The sequence below is a fragment of the Rattus norvegicus genome, chromosome 7 (genome assembly GCF_036323735.1).
Source record: "Rattus norvegicus strain BN/NHsdMcwi chromosome 7, GRCr8, whole genome shotgun sequence".
NCBI classification, from domain to species: Eukaryota; Metazoa; Chordata; class Mammalia; order Rodentia; family Muridae; genus Rattus; species Rattus norvegicus.
Window position 1 is genome coordinate 125,270,032 of NC_086025.1, and position 19,679 is coordinate 125,289,710.

Genomic DNA, 19,679 nt, shown 5'->3' on the forward strand with positions numbered 1-19,679 from the left:
CTGTATTGGACATGCTCTGGATGTATCTCTCAGGAGAGATATATATCCGGTCCCTTTCAGCATGCACTTTTAGCTTCATCAAGCTTATCTAGTTTGGGTGGAGATATATATATATATATATATATATATATATATATATATATATATATATATATATATATATACCACATGGGCCATCTGTGGGGCAGATTCTTCAGTCGCTTCCATATCCTGACATGCCAGGTTTCAAGTTGTATTAGAGATACTCTTACAAGCCACTGTTCAAATTTCAAAATACCCATAAGAGATGGAAGCATGGGAAATCTCATGATCTCAATTAATGACCTCAGACCAGATGCCTGCAATGCTCAGTGGCCACCCCCGAACTAGAGTGAAAAGTATTATGTAATGATTAGAACTGACAGTATTAGAAATAGAAAAGTAGTAGCCTATGACCTATGATGTCATTTTGGCTATTACTAATTCATCAGTATTTTTACAGGCTTACAGAACAATTACAGTTTGTTCCTGGAACCTTTGTAAGCCATATTCTGCAATCTGGGAGCCACCCGACATCAGAGAGTTACCATGAGACATGAAAGCATAGATTTGGGTTTAATTAGTATCAGTATAGCTGAGAATTGACATTACAGTAAGGCTCAGTAACTGTAAAATCCACAGAGGGCTATTTGGGGATACCCAAAACACAAAAGGTCCTGCCTTAGCATCTCTCTCTCTCTCTCTCTCCCCCTCAATTCCTTGGACACATCTCTTACCGTATGCTTCAATTTCCTGGAGCCTTTTCTTTGTTCCTGGGATGCTTCTGAATGCCCCTGTCTGATCCTCGGCTTGGCTCCTTTGAGATTCTCTCTGGCATGCACGCAATTCTGTTTCCTTCACCCAGTCCGCTCATCCCTCATTGCTGGATTTTGATCATCATATCTTCAGATTGTAAATTCCCCACACTGAGCGGCCAAGTACAGTTGTTGTTGTTGTTGTTGTTGTTGTTGCTTTGTTGTTTTTTTTCTTTGTTTTCTTCAAGCACGAACTGGAATAACTGGAATAACCAGATGGTGCAAAAACAGAGTTACCAAATGAATAACGCGTCCTCTACTTACTTTTCTTGCATAGCTAAAGATCACTTACGATTTAGAGTTTCCTTTTCATTCTATACTTTTTCATTTTTTCTACAACTTCATGCTTCTTTAAAAATGGATAAATCTAAGATACATAGAAATATTTGACAAATAATAACCTATGGTAACTGTGAATAAAGTGGCACATTGATGACTGATTCAAAGTTCACAATAAAAACAAATGCTATAGCTACGTAAGTGATTGTAAGACTTAGACCAAGGGCTTTGGAATAAACACTCAACTGACAGGATACTAAATCCATCGCTGCATTCCATTGCATAGAGTTCATGATGATCCTCTGTTCTTCAGCACGGACCAAAGTCTATCCACAGAAGAGTAGTGTAGGCTGTGCAGAAGGCAAGCTGACATTGTGCTGTATCGAAAATTCTGTGATAGGCTTCCCTTTTATGTTGCTGTCATGGTTTGCAAACTAAACACAAATTAACTCTAACAACCATCAATTACTTTGTCTCTGAGTGAAAGTGTTGGAATGGCAATTATTTTGACTCGTAAATGTAAATAATATACTTTGAATACAATAATTTTTTCCCCAAAGAAAATGTCCATGTTCTCTGGAATTATTAAGGGAATAGAACAAAGATAAGCATAACATCAGCGAGTAGTTGAAAAAGTGTATTGTAACAAAAATATCCTTCTGTAGGGACAGTGGCATTCATCGGAACTGTGTGGCTATAGCCAAGGCATTCTACTGAAGGGAAGGTACCTTTTATTTTACTGTGTGTGATTGTAATAAAGGCATTTTAGTGTAGGGCTTTCGCTGCTCACTGGAAATGTGAGTGGTTGTAACAATGGCAATTGTGTTGTACTACAGGTTTGGTGTAGTTCAATGAAACTGTGTGTGATTGTAACAAAAGCATTGTACTATATAGGCTTTGTTGTTCATTGGAACTGTGGTATTAAGAAAGGCACTCAACTTTAGGGTAAATGCTATTCATTGCAAATGTGCAAGGTTGTAGGAACAGATTTATACAGATCTATCGGTGCAATTCACTGGAAATATGTCTGGCTGTACACCATTCTACTGTAAGACAGTCCTGTTCATTGGAACCACACTTAGTTGCATCAAAGAAACTCCACTGTAAAGAGAGTGCCATTTTTTTTATAGCACAACTATCTTTGTGAACTCTTACATTGAAGTATAACCCAATTTGTGCATTAACTCAAATTTCAAACTGAAACCAGTGATTCTAATCATAGGTTTCCTTTCTTGATATAAAGCTATTATTGGCATGCAATTAAGAAAGAGTTTGTTGCGTGTGCTAAACTTTTTATAAATATGGTCTCCCCACATCCTCTCAGCAACCAGACGAGCACAGTACTGTTATGATCCTTTCTAACATAAGGATGACATTTTGTTGAGAGGTAAGGATTGTTGCCCAACCATAGTTACAGGAAGTCATATAGGCTTTAATCCACCCCATGTTGTGACGCAGTGAAAATGTATAATCACAACTATCTTCCTACAAAAAAATAAAATTAAAGTTTACATTTGTGACTGAAAATACATAGTTAAAAATCCATTCTGAAAAATGCTATAAAATATAAGACCGAATATTTTTACACATGCACTTAAAAGGTCATTGTTAATATCTATTTCTGGTAAGTTGGATATGGAAAATACTAAAAATATAGATGTATAATATGACATATAAGTGGAATTCATGCCCCAAGGTTTAATTATAATCTTATATTAGACTCTTTAATTTAGAACTCCAGGATTATGCTTACAATTAAAATACATATATCTTAAAACATGATACAAACTACCCTGGTTTTATTGTTAGAATTTTTTAGTAAAAAAATTTAGTAATTATTCTGTTTCCTCTCGATGCTCACATTACATTTTTACTGTTTTAGATTTTCAAAAAGTATTTTTAATTCTATAAATTACTTTGACCTTGATATCTTCCATAGCCTTTATTGTTTTTGTGATATCCATAACTGTCAAAGAATTTTGCTTTATGGGTGCAAGTTTTTAAATATACCAGTATCACTTAAAGGATATATTTATAAATGTACCGAGCACATTTCAAATTTCCTGACTTTTCTTTATTCCTGATAAAATTGAGCTCAGTTTGTAACCTGATAAAAGATATATTGTTTGGTTGTTTTCACAGTTTGGGAAATTTCTTGGCCTAGTTGTTTCCAAAGATCTAGGACATTAATAGACTCAAAATTATCAAAGATCAACCTGGAAAAAAATGTCTAAGTTCATTGTTGCTTGCTACTGATGGCTAAAGATATGGACACTTGTGGAAGTAAGCAAAGAAGAAGTAATCTTTATTAAGAGACAGTAAAGTGAGAAATTAAGAAAGAGTGAGAAATCAAGAAAAAAAATGAAAAAAAAAATCCCCAAGAAATGAAAATGTCCCTTAGCTTTCTTGAACAGAAACAGTTCAGAGGCTGAGATAATTTCTATGAAACTGGTTTGTTCTGCAGGTTATCATGGGATGAGCCAATGGAATGCCCATATTGCTATAAATGTGCCCATCCACCACCCAACTCAAAGAGGGAAATAAAGCCCTAATCACCCTGGTTTATTCATCAGGAACTCTAGCTTTGTTGGTTATTGACCTTAACTATCTTAACTCCCACTTATTGCTCTCCCCCAACTCTGCAGGTCTCTCAGGTTCTGAGAATGATGCTCAGTTCTCATTGTTTTCACTGCTACCTAGAATTCAGTCCTGTTTCAGTTAACTTCTCTACTGAATGACATGGGATCTCTTTCCTAAGTTAAATGGAGTCAGAAGCCATCCTTATTTAAATGTAGCCTACTGTAATTAACTTCATTAGAAGCAAGAATATGTATAAGAACCAACATATCTAATATGAATTCCCCAATGGAGACATCTCCTGGAAGCAAGCCAGCCAGCCCATGTACACCAGCTTATTCTTCAGTAAGGATTCACCTTCAGTCTCTGAGTGCGGAACAAGGACTACATCAGATTAGAGTGGCACAGGGATATACATACACATGTATAAGCACAAACAACAATGACAGAAACCATGCTGTAGAAAAGAAAAAAGGGTGCCTGGAGAGATGGCTCAGTGGTTAAGGGCACTGACTGCTCTTCCAGAGGTCCTGAGTTCAATTCCCAGCAACCACATGGTGGCTCACAGCCATCTGTAATGGGATCCGGTGCCCTCTTCTGGTGTGTCTGAAGAGAGAAACAGTGTACTCATATATATTAAATAAATAAATGTTTAAAAAAAAGAAGAAAAGAAAAAAGGATGAATCTTTAAAGGATTAGGAGAGGGTAGAGAAGAGTGTGGAAGTAACAGGAACTCTGTGTTTATGTTGTATATTAAAACAGATTCACACAGAAACTGCCCATGTCTTACAGTAGTTCCTGTAGAAATTCTCATCCTTACCAGAGTGTCCTCTGTGGTAATGTCTCCATGTATTCCATTTTCAGTGTTTTCCTGACTTTCTTGGATACTGCTATTCAACTTAAGTTTTAAAGACATTTTATTAAATCCCCTGCTAAATACTTTAAACACATGAATGGAAACCTATTGAATAGTAAAATTAATACAGTTGATATAGTGAGTTCTTCTACCTATTGATACAGGGGAAATTGGAGCCCCCTTTAGGGGATCTTAGTATCATTAATAAAATAAAAATATTTTAAACATAGACTCAAACAAAAAATCAAGGAAAACTCTACTAGAGTCTAAAATGACCGACCACCACCCCCAGTGAAATAGCCCTGAAATCCTATTGATTTTTCTAAAATATACAATAGTTATCCTAGTGAAACAACTGTAAGTAATAGGCAGAAGAGATAAAGCATAAAATCTATAGTCTCCTAATAGAGTCCTTACTTTAGGGCATGTGAGCACATTTCCACTTGAGGGGCTTGTGGTCTATTACCTGGCTCAAGAAGGGAAACTAGCTGAGGGGTTGTGGCACTCAGTGGCTCTGATTCAACATAGCCTTTAATTCATTTTTCCTGGAATACTTTTGTTAGTACAGATCAGCCAATAACTTAGTATGTTTCCCATCTACTTCACTTTTTGAGATAATTTGATTGGATAGCCAATAAAATGGATCTTCATAAGTCAGGTCACTGTAAACACTGATTTTCCTACTCTTTAGCTTACAATAATGACACTCACTTTGCCATTGAAGAACCATTGCATCTATGTGGCCCTGGATGCTCTGGGATTGAGCTAGAAGCATTGCTTTTCACCTATGGACGTGATCAGCCATGCTTCCTTCCCGTTGCGACATCCGACACACGGAGACAAGCAACAACAACTCCTCGTTTATGCTGTTCCTCTTTTCAGAATGTGTTTCCTGTAACATTGCTGAAGTGAGCATGTCCTGGACTATCCCTTTGTTCGGGAGAAGGTTTTACGGGATGATTCCACTCCACCATTCTAAGGTTTTTATCACTCCACTAAGTCCCATCAACAAGAAAACATGTGATGCCAGGTTTTTCCAGCTCCTTCTTAGTAGGTCATCTTTTCACCTTCAGAAACCAGTCCGACAAATCATTGGCACCTCTCTTAACTGTGAGCTTCGATGTTAAACCGAGAACCTCTCCTGAATGGCTTCATATTGATAAACCCAGCTTGATCTGATTTATGCTTCTTTTAACCTTATTCCACATCCTTAAAACTTCACATCTCCACACATATTCCCCAGACTTTTGTTTGAATGAATTAGAAGCCACCTAAGTTGTTTCAGGGTACAGTGAACTACTACCTCAGCCATCCCTTCTAACCTCAGTTGTGAAACCTGTTCTTACATGAGTCTGGCTACAGGTCTCTAGAGAAAAGGGTGAGTAGTCACTGAGGGGCATCAGCATTGTCTTTCTTGATATCTCTGAATGTCATTGCTGTTTCTAAAATCATTGCAGAGTTAAGTCTCCAAGGCCCAGGCAGAGAGGACAATACCACATGGAGTAAATGCACACATCACTAAGGATGGGGAGAACGCTTATGTCCAACAGAATAACTCATCAGAATATTAGAGTTTGAGGCTTCCGGGTTCACCAGGAGTCTCCATACATCTCCATCCGACGGACAGGATCACACACTTTTCCAATTGGTGTCTTATTTTAATTCCCAAGCTCCACTGAAGCTGGGCCTTAAATTTGTGTTATATGCTTGGGTTTGGGTTTTGGCAACTCGAGCCTTATGGCTGCTGAAGAGAAGGTTCTGTTCGTGAGTATACTTAAAAACCTTTACTTATTTTATGCACATCTGGACCTGAGATATTGTATCTCTGAGCTCATCTTTTTCCTTGGTTGCTTTCTTTAGAGATGCTAGAAACAATCAGACATCATTATATTTCTTTCTTTTACACAACTTGCAAAGAGCTTATTACAGAGACATTAAAATTCTTGTTTCTCACATGGGAGCGAATCAGAACTACCAAATGTGTTTATCTCATATAGTTTTTTAAAGCCCACACCACATTTTACCAGTGCTTTCTAGACTCAGTTAATTTAGAGATAGCTCCTGTTATTACCAACCTGTAAGAGAAACTCATCTTTATAACTCTGTTTCTCTAGAACCACTCCTGGGACCGCTAATGTACTAGTCAGAGTTCTGTAGATCATAATCACTGATTGACTGTATACTTCAAAGGGATTTCACTAGGCTGGTTTATATGTATGAGTTGGATATTTGAGCAATGGCTATCATCATACAAGGTAGGCTGAGAGTCCACTATCTTCAGAATACCTCCTTGACTAGTTGTCCCAATCTGATGCTAAAGATCTGGAGGGTTCCTGATGAATAGCTGGTCTTCAGTCCACATTGGAAGACCAAAAGAAGTTAAGTTCCAGTATTTCTTCAAGACATGACCAATAGTGGCAGCATTAGGGTAGATGCTCTCACCATCAAGGAATAAAAGTTGACCAGGCAGAAGGAGCTTTACTTTTATTTTCTAGAAAGTTCTACCATTCTGTTGAAAGCATGTTTCCGTCAGTGTATCTTTCCAAATAACAGACCCACTCAGACTAAGATTAGAAGGATCTCTCTTAACTGATTCCAGATCTCATCAAGTTGACCTCCAAGATTAGTCATTATAGCCATCAAGTCAGAAGTTCATTTATTTCTTATTTTTATTATGATTTTTAGATTTCAGGGAGAAATTTAAACATAATTACATAGTTTCTTTTCAAAGAAAAAAAATCATAGCCCTTCTAAGCTCACATGCTTTCCAAGATTTTATTTTTTAAGATTGGCTCACTCTATTTAATCCTTTGAGATGTTTTTGATTAATTTTTTAATATCTCAGCTAAAATTAATACATAAGGAAAATGAAAGTGCTGTGAGCAGGGAATGTGAAGGCCAGTGAGGTCATACAGTCTGGCCTTGATTTAGTCAGAGATTAACGACTGAACTGTTGGATTGAGCTCACATGCGGAAGCTAAATCGGTGGCATGGTTTCTCAGGGTGTTATTTTTTAAACACCGCAGGGATTTTAATTACACATGCTAAGTTATTATCAAATATCACACGTTTCCCCATTTCCTTATAAAATGTCCATCATCATTAATTTCCTCAGCTTGGTTTTGTGTTTCTGCTTTCTACAAAGGATTTTCCTGTTTCCCTCCTGCAAAGGAGTTCATTACTCCAACATGTGTCCATAGAATCTGTAGCTTTATCAAAAAAAGGTGAGACAACAACAAACACCCTGCTTCAAAAAAAATTCCACAGGTAGAACTGCCTGGGGTGGAACCCCAGGAGCATTTTGTGTTGCCGCCAGGGCTCCTTCCTGACCCCCTCTCTGTCACTGTGTGGTGATGGAGATTTTCCCAAAGAGAAAGAAAATCAAGAAAGAGGTGAGGTGGTTAGGACAGATGGACTGAAAGGGGAGTGAGTGATGACTCAGCAGAATAGCATGTCTGGTGTCAGGAATCAAGGAAGGAAATTAGAGAAACCAGTTGAAATATGGGAGAAGAAAAACCCTGAGGTTCCCCCAGGAACAAGAAGATACAATCCCAGTTATAAAAGGACAGGTTCACTGAAACCTATGACTTCAGTTAAAAATCAAGCATTCACATAATATCACAGTTTTACTTTGAAAGTAACAGTGTTATCCATTGTGTTGGCCATCCACTGAGAACTTAGAGTTTTTTTTTTTCTTTTCTTTTTTTCCGAAGCTGGGGACCGAACCCAGGACCTTGCACTTGCTAGTCAAGCGCTCTACCACTGAGCTAAATCCCCAACCCAAACTTAGAGATTTTTAACAAAGGAGAGGAAAGTGGCGTTGTATGTTCCTAATCATTGGGAGCATCCTTTCCTCTATTTATATAAAAGCTATACCCTTCAAGGTCCTCTTCAGGAAACTTTGATAGCTGTAGCTGTGTGACTGTTGGGAACTGGAACTGTGGCAGCAGGCAGGTAGGAACAGCCATAGGGGATCCCGTCCCTGGTCATACCCTTCATAAAAGCCTCATGAGGGACTAAAGTTTACACTAGGAACAGTACTGCATAGGCAGGCCTAGGCACCACATTTCTTGAGCCCTTTGCTCCTTGCCTGACTATCTGAGACCCTTGGTACTGTGGACTTGTAACTCTTTAGTGACCTATCACTCTTCTTTACCTCTTTAGAGTCCTTTTCAGCTGCTGTCCTAAGTCCACTCTTGTATTCTATTGTTGACTGCCACCACCACTGTCGCCACCCCTTTATCCATCAGTCTTCCTCTTTCGCAGCTGTAAATACAACTTTGCATCTGGGACTGGGGACCAATCAGCTCCCCTCTTCTTTTGCAGACAGGATCTCCAGGCTCTGTTGCTTCTGCCTCCGAATGGTCGCTATTTCTTAGTCCCAGCTCCCGCCATGCATCTGGTTGCTTTCCTCTCTCCTGAATCTTTTCTTGTTTAACCTATGTGGCCAATGCCATGAAAACCAGGCGGGAAAAGACCATTGGAGAGATGCCTTCTATTGGGCCTGATATGGCAGTACCAAATGAGACAGAAAACCTTAAGTGCCTTGCTTATATAACCACAGGGGGGATGTTTGTACCAGTCACAGAAAGCCTTTCGTAAGATTATGTTTACAACCACCACAGTCACGTCCAATAGCCAGGCCACCAGAGGAAGTGTTTCCCCACAGACTCAGTGGAAATGGCTTCAGGGTCATTGATAGGCTTGTGATAGCAAAATGTCCAGAGCAAAGTGTTGTAATCAGTCCTGGCTGTTGCGATTGTCATGTAAGAATCAATGGCATCTCCAAGATGGCCAGTGCTGGCATAACAATAATCCATTCAGCTGCCAGACTGACCAACTGACAGAGTTTTTTGTTTAAGTCAGACAAGTTAGCAATGGTAACTCCCACAGATACTAAGAAGCCAAATTACCCCACCTCTGCTTATTTTCAGGAAAATAAACATCCAAAGGATATCTATACTAAGAAGCTAAAGGATTCAGGAAGAGCTGTAATGATGTTAACAGATCCTAACAGTGTGAAATTCCTGCTGTGTGCTCTAGGGAGAGGAGGACTCTCCCATCTGTCTCATTTAAAAGTAATGCTTCTAATGAAGACTGCAACAATATCTGTAGGAGAGTCTGTCTGTTCAGATTGTCGTCAGTCGCTCTGAGGCTGCAGTATAGGACTGTACACAGGGCATGCCTAAGGAGCACTCATGTGGAGAGACAAGTATTCACACAAAAAGGTGCAGCAGAGAGTGAAGGCAGGAGAAAGACCCAGAGGAGGAACCTCTAGCTGATCCACATATGCCTTCTTCTGCAGGCTACTGCCACCTGCATTAGAGAGCAGAAGTGTGGTTCTGAGGTCTTTATTTAGGAAGTCTGAAGAGGCTGATTCTCTTTTGGTGACATTCTTTGTTTTGCTTTGCTTTTATTGTTGTTTTGTTTTATTTTGGTGTGGGTGACGTAAGTCTGTTCAAAGCAGATGTGGCAAGCATTCTTTTTTGAGTAAATGTATTTCGAGAATGGATGGTGTGATAAAAGGAAAGTCATCAAATTTGGGATAGAATGATGGATCCCTTTGGCTGTAAGGCAAGACATTTAAATAACACAGGACTGAAAGCACAGGAATAACATATTAATTACTAGCCTAAATATGCAGAGGACCTAGGTCAGCCATGCAGGCTCCCTGGTTGGCAGTTTAGTCTCTGTGAGCCCTTATATGAGCCCAGGTTAGTTGATTCTGAATTTTGTTTTTCACCATTTTCTTTTTTTTTTCTTCTAGAGTGAAAGAATTCAGCCAATAGTTCCCTGAGCCTAAGATGTTACGATGTTTGCTAGGTGTATCCACTGGGACTGGGATCCATAAATTTGAATTTTGGTTGGTTGTTGTTTTCTGTAGGGGTTTCTGTTAAGGCTTTATCAATCTCTGTGATAGTACACCCCAAAGAGCCGACCTGGGAGGAAGTAGCAGTGGGGGAGCTGTGCTGACTACTTTTAAAAGATTTCATGAATATTTATGAAATAGGTGGTATGTTCATGGGGTCAAGACCCTATATACACTCCCAAACCCAGGTGGACTACATTTTTGCTTTTAACCTTTGATTGAAAACATTTTTATTTGTTAGGTTTTGTTTATTTTTCAGATTTATCTTAATTAAAACCTTTCTCCCTTCCTGTCCTTCCTATGTATCATGTTCCTCTCTCTTGCAAATTCATGGCCTCTTTTTAAATGAACTGTTATTGCATATATATATATATATATATATATATATATATACATATTTGTGTGTGTGTGTATGTGTATTTATAATTATAATCTGTTAATTCCATATAATGTAACTTGTTGTATGTATGTTTTAAGGGTTGAATGTTTGGTACTGGACAACCAGTTGGTCTGTTCTTCTATGGGAAGAATACTTCTCATGCTCTCAGACTTCCTCTGTTCCCTCTAGTTCTTTGGGTAGCATTCAGGCCTTATGAGTGGACTTTTCCCCATCCAATTTGACATTCTTGTTGGTGTCATCCTTGGGCAGTTCACAGTCTCACATCATACCCCCGATCCTCTGGCTCTTAAAGTCTTCCCCTCCCTGCTCCCACAATGTTCAATAAGCCTTGGGTATGACAGTGTTAGATATATCCACAGGGACAGAGCTCCACACACCTACATTTGATGGCTTGTTGTTTGTTGTAATGGTCGCCATCAATAAGAAGGCTACACTTACGGTGTATAGAGGGACAGGGGTTATGGTTTTTTTCTGTGGTATTTGAAAAGCCCTTAAGAGAGGGAAAAACCACAGTGCTATTTACATGTCAGATAGAGTTTCAAGAGCCTTAGTATCAGTTTGGGAAACCTCTGGAGCCTCAGTTTCTAATATAGGCAGGAACTTTAACTTTAAGGTCTTTTAACCACAGGTTGGCAAGAGAAACCACTACCAAATTACAAGAACATTTTCCTCAGTTCTGCCAAGACTTCTTCCTTGATTACCTCATCTCAAATACACAAGTTGTTTGTCAGATACATTATTCTTTGGGCAGAATGCTTGACCAAAACAACTTAAGGGATGGAGGACACATCTTGGCCTGTAGATCAGCACATCCTGGGGAGGAGGATGTGATAGATTTGAGTAGCACGCATGAGGGCAAACAAGAAGCACATAGATGGCTGAGTAGTGGTCTTTGTCATTTCTCCCCTTTTATTCTGCTCATCTTCCCAGCCTCTGGCATGGTACTGCCCTCATTCAGGTGGGATCGTCTCCTCTTAGGAGACTCTCTACAAAATCACTCCATGGTAGCCTTCTAGGCATTCTGAATGCAATCAAACTGAAGCAGAGCAAAGATCTTGAGTCCAACAGAAGCTGTCTCACCTGAGGTGGTCCATCAGGAGGCTAGGGCCCTGGATAGAAAACAGCCATTAAAGACACTCCAGGCCAGCAGATTGCTGGCCCTTTACTTCATGAACTTGGAAAAAGAATTGCATGAACAATGGAGGGGTGAGTTTGAGAAAGTTTTTATTACATGAGAGAGCTTAAAAGAAAACAAGCAAACAGGGATGTTTAGGAGGAAGGGGTCCCAAGGATGGGTTGCCGCCAAGGGCCCTTGTTTAGGGTTAATAAGACTTTACTGGGTTGAGGCATGGGTATGTGTATGATGTGACAAGTGTCCATCTATAAAGTACTCATATGCCTCTCCCCAGTGGTGTCTGGACTGGAATTTCAAGCACACCTTCCTCAGCCAATAAAGCATCCATTCATGTAGAGCTTCCAGAAAGTTCTGACCACAAACATTCAAGAAAATAACAAGCAAAATTAATCAAGAAAAATAACAGCAAGAAACCAGAATCAGAACCGATGCCCACAAACAATGTTAGTCTCCCTGACCTCCAACCAGGACAAGCTATCAATAGAGCCAAGAACATTTCTGGCTTCTCACCAAGACAACTCGTGTTCAAGGGCAAGGAGCATAGTTTTGACTGTCCAGCTCCCTAACTTCAAGTCCTTGTCTGTTCTCCTGTCTCCATCAACCTTGACAATAAACATTAATCATGCACACAAAGTCTCTTTTTAACCTGTTTTAAATTCAAAATATTGTTTTTAGTATAAATAAATTAGTTTAGATGAACAAAGCTTTAATGCTGTGGTTTTCATTCCTTGTTCTAGAAACATCAAGCAATGACTTTCTTTTATGGTTTTGGTTTTTGAAATTAAGTTTGTATTTGATTTATTGTGAACATTTGCATATTTGTATATTTAAAGTATAGTTGGATAGCATCTTCCTTTCGGTTTTTTGACAAGCGCAGTTTATCCCTAGCACAGGACTGCCCAATGTCCAGTGCTTTTCAGTTGGGTCACATGTTGCAGTCACCTCTTAAACTGTTAATTATGTCCCAGTCCAGACAACAGACTGTGTGTTCTTTAGAAGATTCCCGGGTGGTTTTAATTTTCTCTCAAAGTTAATATAATGAAAAGGCTGATTTTTTTTTTTAAAGAAATTGAATGTGTTGCTTTGAGATGTTATTCATTTTATTTCTTTAGAAAATAAGAAGGACATTGTCATTGGTATCCACTGTGCTTTTTTGTTGAAATCCCTTATGATTAAAAGTACGGCTAGAACAATACAGCTCTGATGGAAAATGCAAGTGTGTCTCCTCAAACTTCAAAGCATGAGCATCGGTTATGTCCAAGCCAATAAGGAAATGCTGGTGTCTGTGCAATCAATATTCCTGTGCTTACCCTGCAGCTGCCTGATAGCCAAATTCAAACTTCATTCACGGCATCAAAAGGCTGATCTTAAACGTTTTCACAGATGTGAGTGATTGATATGGAGAAAGATACTGGGTCTAAAGCTTCTGTTGCTAGGAAACAGTTTGAAGATTAAATTGCCTGCAGAGACATCTTCTACTGTGTAGTGAGGAAAGGTGGTGTGCCTTGACTTTTAAAGAGGTTTATTCACTTATTTATCCTTCTGTGTAAGTAGATGAGTATCTGTGTGAATTTATGTGTGCCATATATGTGTAGGTGCCTGTGGAGGCCAGAGGATATCAGATTCCCCTAGAAACTTGGGCTACAAGTGGTCCTGGGTCACATGAGGTAAGTGCTTGGAACCAAATAGCTAGTAAGGACTCTTATCTGCTGAATCAACTTTCCAACCCCAGTATGCTTTGCAGGCTGTCTCTGACTCTGTTACCTACCATTAGATCCCCTTCCCCTAGCTGGACTATCTGGTCAGTCCTTAGTGGGAGAGGATGTACTTAGTCCTGCTGTGTCTTGATGCCTCTGGGTGGGGTGGTACCCAGTAGGGGCTCTCCTTCTCCCTAGAGAAGGGAAGGGAATAATGGGAGGTGGAATTTGTGAGGGTAGGACTGAGAGGAGAGAGGAAGCAGGGCTGAGACCAGGAGGTAAAGTGAATAAATAGATTAATGAAAAGAGTAGAAATATAATATATTGATTCTGCATCTACATGATTTGCTTTCAGTGTCTTCATTTTGAAGTCAGTGTTTTTTTTTTTTTTTTTTTTTGGTTCTTTTTTTCGGAGCTGGGGACCGAACCCAGGACCTTGCGCTTCCTAGGCAAGCGCTCTACCACTGAGCTAAATCCCCAACCCCTGAAGTCAGTGTTTTAAAATGTACATCATACTAAAACTTGTAGAAATTCTTTTGAATTTCCATATATTTATGGAAGGATAAATTTTGTAAATTTTGTAAGCATCCATTGATATTTGCCAGCATAGCCACTATTCAGTTGTACACAATGATAAACACATCTTAAGCATTTTCTTCATAATTCCCATAATTCTATAATTCTTCATAATTTCCTCATAATTCTACAAATGAAATAGTGTATCCTATGTCTTAGAAGAATTCATCTATATAGATTTTTATAACAAATCTAAATTGCTTCTGTGGTATCACCACACAGAAAAACCGATATTTTGTTGCCATCCCATCTTGTTCTACTATTTTTACAAGTACATACTAGTTTATGATTTTCAAAATGGATCCTATTCATTAACTATGTTCTAAGAATCTTTGCCTATTAACACATAGTTTAGTGCATTTACACTTATTGCAATGTTCATGTATGCATACATATATATTTTATTTTATAAGTTTTACTACCCATACTTTTTCTGTTCTTTGCTTTCCTTTTTTTTTAACTTATTATTTATTTTCTTGGTTTTTGAGAAGGATTTAATGATATTGCAAATACTGGCAGTAAAGTCACAATCTTCCTTTTAACCCTTTGCATGAAGTCATTACGGGTATGCATCCCCTCACCTGGCATTTCTGTTGTTTCTTTTTTCAATTTCGTATAGTTTGTAACTTGAGGACATTTAATATGCAGTCGGTTTTTCTAACATATCACTCTATATTTTTTTCTGATTTTAATCCAAAGTAGTTTTATGTGTAATTTCATGTTTTCCTAATGTTTGTCACTTTGTTTCATTATACTGAGAGTAAAACAAATTAATTTATTAGGATAGATTTTTTTGTGGTGAATTACTGTGTCAAAATATCTGAACTCATTTTCAGTTCTTTGATGCATGTTATGAATTACTTTATCAAGTGGCTGTATTATTTACTACATTTTGGTCATGTAAAAATATCAAATCACTCTGCCAATAATAAATGAAGTTTTACTAACATTAATTATACAAAATTATATATACATATACATAAATACATATACATACATAAACATAGATATACATATACATACACAGAGAGAGAGAGGGAGAGAGAGAGAGAATTTGTGTGTATGGTGTATGTATGAGTGTGGTAGATGTATAAGTATTGTATATATGTTATTATGTGTGCATGTCTGCAAGCAAGTGTGGTCTATACATATACACAAGCATGTAGAGCACAGATGTTTATGCCAGGTGCCTTCTGCAGTTGTTCTCTAGCTTACATTTTGAAACAGAGGATTTCATTTAACCCAGAGCTTACTGATTTAGCTAACTCTAAGTCAACTTTCAAGGAAGTGCATGCTCCGTGTACTGGTGTTATAGACATGCCAGTGTACCCAGCATCGGGCTATAGGTGGGAATCAAACCAAAGTCATCCTATTTAAACTGCAAAGCACTTTGCCCACTGAAGCATCTTCATAGCCCCCGCATTTGGATGCTATAATGTATGGTTTTGTCATTACTCTTTCATATGCATCTCCAACCACACCTACCAACCACGAACCCATCACAATTATACAATTGTTTACATCTTAGCTGTGAGTTCTTTTAGAGTTTCGTCAACAACCACTTTCAGACTTTTACTCAACTCATATTTTGGTTTTAGAATTTGTAATTTTTATGTAAGAGGAAAATAATCCCTGTTTCATTTTCACCCGTTAAGGGATTTTACATCATTATTTACTTTAGGTATCAGCTTAAATTGGTTTATATTGGAACCTTTAATTCATCTGAATTTATATTGACAAATGAAGTGAGATTAGAATATAGATTTTCCAGTTAGACATTTTCATTGCAATAGTTCTTCCTACTAAATATTTTACGTCCTTCATTTCTATTTCTGACTTGACCCAGTTTTCATTTAGTAGAGAGTTATTCAGTTTCCATGAGTTTGTAAAACTTTCTATGGTTTCTATTGCGGAAATCCATCTTTAATCTGTGGTGGTAGGACACGATGCAGAAAGTTATTTCATTCTTCTTGTTTCTGTTGAGGTTTGCTTTGTGATCAAGTATGTAGTGACTTTGGAGAACGTTTCATGAGAGGCTAGGAAGAATTATATTCTTTTGTGTTGGCTGAAATGTTCTGTAGATCTATTATATCGATTTGGTTTATAATGTCTGTTAGCTGTTTCTCTTTCTCTGCTTACTTTTTACATGAATGACTTTTTTGGTAAAAATGGGGTATTGAACTGTTCCACTATCAACGTATGATTTAAGCTTTAGCTAATGTTTCTTTTACAAATGTGAGAACCCTTGGGTTTGGAGCATAGATGTTAAAAGTTGAAACAACATCTCGGTGTTTTTTTCATAAATGAGTAGGAAGTATCTTTCCCCATTTCTTTTTGATTAACTTTGGTTTGAAGTGTAGTTTGTTAGATATTAAAATGAGTACACCAACTTGCTTTGTAGGTCCATTTGCTTAGAAAACCTTTTTCCAACTCTTTGTACTCTGAGGTGGTTTCTATCCTTGATTTTGAGCTGTGTTTCTTTGATTCAGAAGAATGGTAATACATTTTTACAGCCATTCTGTGATTCAGTTTTGTTTACTGGGAAATTGAGTCCATTGATCTTCTAGTCCTGTCCTTTCATGAACATGACATTGGGAGGAGAATATGTCTTCCCTCTAGTCTTCTAGTTTTTTTACTTAGATTATCATTAAGGCAAAACAATGGAAAATATATTTACATGTTTTATGAAGATGCGAGGGGCATCATGAGAAAAGAAGAACTATAAACTCAGAAAAATCTAGATAGTTTTATGTCTTTAACAGGGAGAGGAGAGTAAATGTGAACAGTTTAAGGAACAATAGATGTGTTTAGAGAAATATAATTGGATCTTGAAAAGAGCAGGTGATGTTTTCTTGGGATTTAGTATCAACCTTCAATGACCTCTCCTAGAATCTGAGATAATCTTTCATAGAGCGGATTTACATGACAGTTAGGCTCTTAGAGCCCCTACTCTAGGCAAATGTGAGGGTCATTGGTAGCTTTTCTCTGCCATTATCCAAGAGTACTCAATTCAATGTGATCAGCACCCCAAAGCCTCCCACTTTGGTAACATTTCTTGAGCTGTGCCAGTGGCATCCATCTGTCCGGTTCTGTATGTGGGGTTCTATTATTGGGACACATGTTCTATTTCATTTCATTTGTTTATTATATTATCGAGGGCCTTTTTGACCCTGAAGCCTATGTATGTTGAGAAATGGCCTTATTTACATTCTGATTAATTTTCCTGTGTGCTGGCTTGAAAGTTGTTATTCTATTTTTAAGATTTGAAATCAATTTTGATGGTAACAGATTCCTCTTGTTAACCCTTCATGAGTTAAATAATTTGTTACAAAATTTCCATCAAAATATATAAAAATAACTTAGATATTTAAAAAAGAGCTCTACAGATGTATTAAATTTAAACTTCAGAAAGTAGTATTTTAAAATTATGCCATGGTGGTGCATATTTTTAATCACAGCATTTGGGATGCAGAAGCAGGTGGATCTCTGAGAAGGAGGCCTATAGAGTGAGTTCCTGGATAGCCAAGTCTACATGGAGAAACCTTGTCTCAAAAAAAATGGATTTAATGTGTATGACATATGTTCAGATGTGTGTGTGTGTGTGTGTGTGTGTGTGTGTGTGTATGCATATATCCCAGCATAGTATATGTGTATGTGTAGAAGTCAGAGGACAACCTCACTTGTTGGTCCTTACCTTCTGCTTTTCTTTTTTAAGACAAGACCTGTTTTTTTTCTTTTCCTCACTGTTGCATACCCCGATGTTAGTTGACTCACAAGGCCCCAGAGATCCCCCTTTCTCTATTTTCTATTTCATCGTAAGAGTGATAGGATCAACCAGACTCAGGCTTTCATGATTGCTTGATAGGCACTCTACCTACTGAGGGATCTCTGCCTGAGAATCATTGTTTTAGGTATTCAGAGCCAGTGCCAGCAACACAGTTCAAGGCTATCATGAAAGATGTTTAAGATAAAGGAAAAAGTCCAGGTATGATTGTAATTTTGCCTTGTGATTTTTGTTCTGTATTAGATTAATACTAGTAAGAAATATGGCTAATCAACAAAAGATTAATAAACAAAATAGATTTGTGTTTGTCTCTTTTTTTGCTAGCTGCTATCATTTTCATATATTTGTGTTGTTAAAACAGGGGAAGGGATGGGAAGTGACTTGTACTTCTAATTTTTCCATTGTAAACATGTGTTTATATGGATGCTTGCCCGCAGGTGTATCTGTTCATCACATGTATGTCTGGTACCCACGGAGACCAGAAGAGGAAATTAGGTCCTTTAGAAATGTAGTTACAAGTAGTTGTGAGCTGCCATTTGGGTGCTAGAAACTGAACCCAGGTCCTTTGGAAGAGCACTCAGAGCTCTTTAGTACTGAGCCGCCTTTGCAGCCCGGGTGAAAGATATTTGCCAAATAAACCTGCCTCATTGCTAGTGAAGGCAGCATGTACATGAAGGGCTTTGTAAAGGGATTATGAAAATGTTTCATTTTAAGAAACAGAACAGAGTCCAACAAGGTGAGCAGTTCTCCACAAACAATGCAAAATCATAGAATTTGGAAGGTGCATGGGAGAGAACAAAATCAGAAAAGAAAACTTTCATTGAGGGCCTCTAAGGAGTGACCAAAGCCTTGTTCATGCCACTGTCTTCACCAGCATCACCTTGCCAGAGTGCCCAGAGCTGGAAACATAACTGCTTATTTTCTGGGGCTTGGCACACATTCAGTTAACCGAATATGTGAAAAGGTTTTGAGAGCTTCTATCTAGATTATACTCTAAATTTTCAACTTGATGGCAGGAAGTTCTCACTTGTCCGTCCACTGAATGAATTCATAGTAGAGGAGGAATTGGAGAGAAGTATCTAGGCCTGAATTTGAGAGCATTGTCTTCATCAACTGTGTTGGATGAACTATGAAATATGGAGGAAAAATAAGGGTGGGGTTGTTGTGAACAGGCTAAAATGAATAAATGAACAAGAGCTATAGAGGCAGTTAATTGGCTTTCGTGTAAAAGAGGAAGGGTCAAACAGAGGACATTTCTCTTTTCACAACCGCCCTTCATCCCTTCAGACCAAATATCCTACAGAACCAAAAGGAGTTATTCCTTCACATCCCTTCTATCTAGACATTTTGCACCTTCTGGGGACCAAAGGCTTGAAGTGAGACATTGAGAAAGTTTAACCATAAAGAGCAACACTTACCATGAAGGAGTCACAAGGACTAGCAAGCATGCAGTAGAGAAATTAGACTTCTCTTTGGGTTTCTCAGACAAACTCTGAAAGGGAAAGGTATTGAGTAGAAATCCTAAAGGGAATGAGTTAGATTGGTAAAAGTATGTGGCAGAGAGTGGGAACTCAGTGTTAGAAAACAATGGGGTTCATTTTTATGGCTTTGTGCTCAATCACTGAAGAAGAGAAAACATTATCATCTTATAATAGCAAGAATTCTAGCTTCTG

General features: G+C 38.1%; 1 protein-coding gene across 14 annotated transcripts in view; it reads left to right on the plus strand.

The window, feature by feature from the left end:
- The window catches only part of Cntn1 (contactin 1), a 297,760-nt gene that overhangs the window by 127,394 nt on the left and 150,687 nt on the right, over positions 1–19,679 (plus strand). For 4 of the 14 annotated variants that reach the window (XM_063262901.1, XM_063262905.1, XM_063262906.1 and 1 more), the window contains exon 2: positions 13,545–13,616. The gene's annotated coding sequence lies outside the window, so the exon portion shown is untranslated. 14 annotated transcript variants of the gene reach the window in all.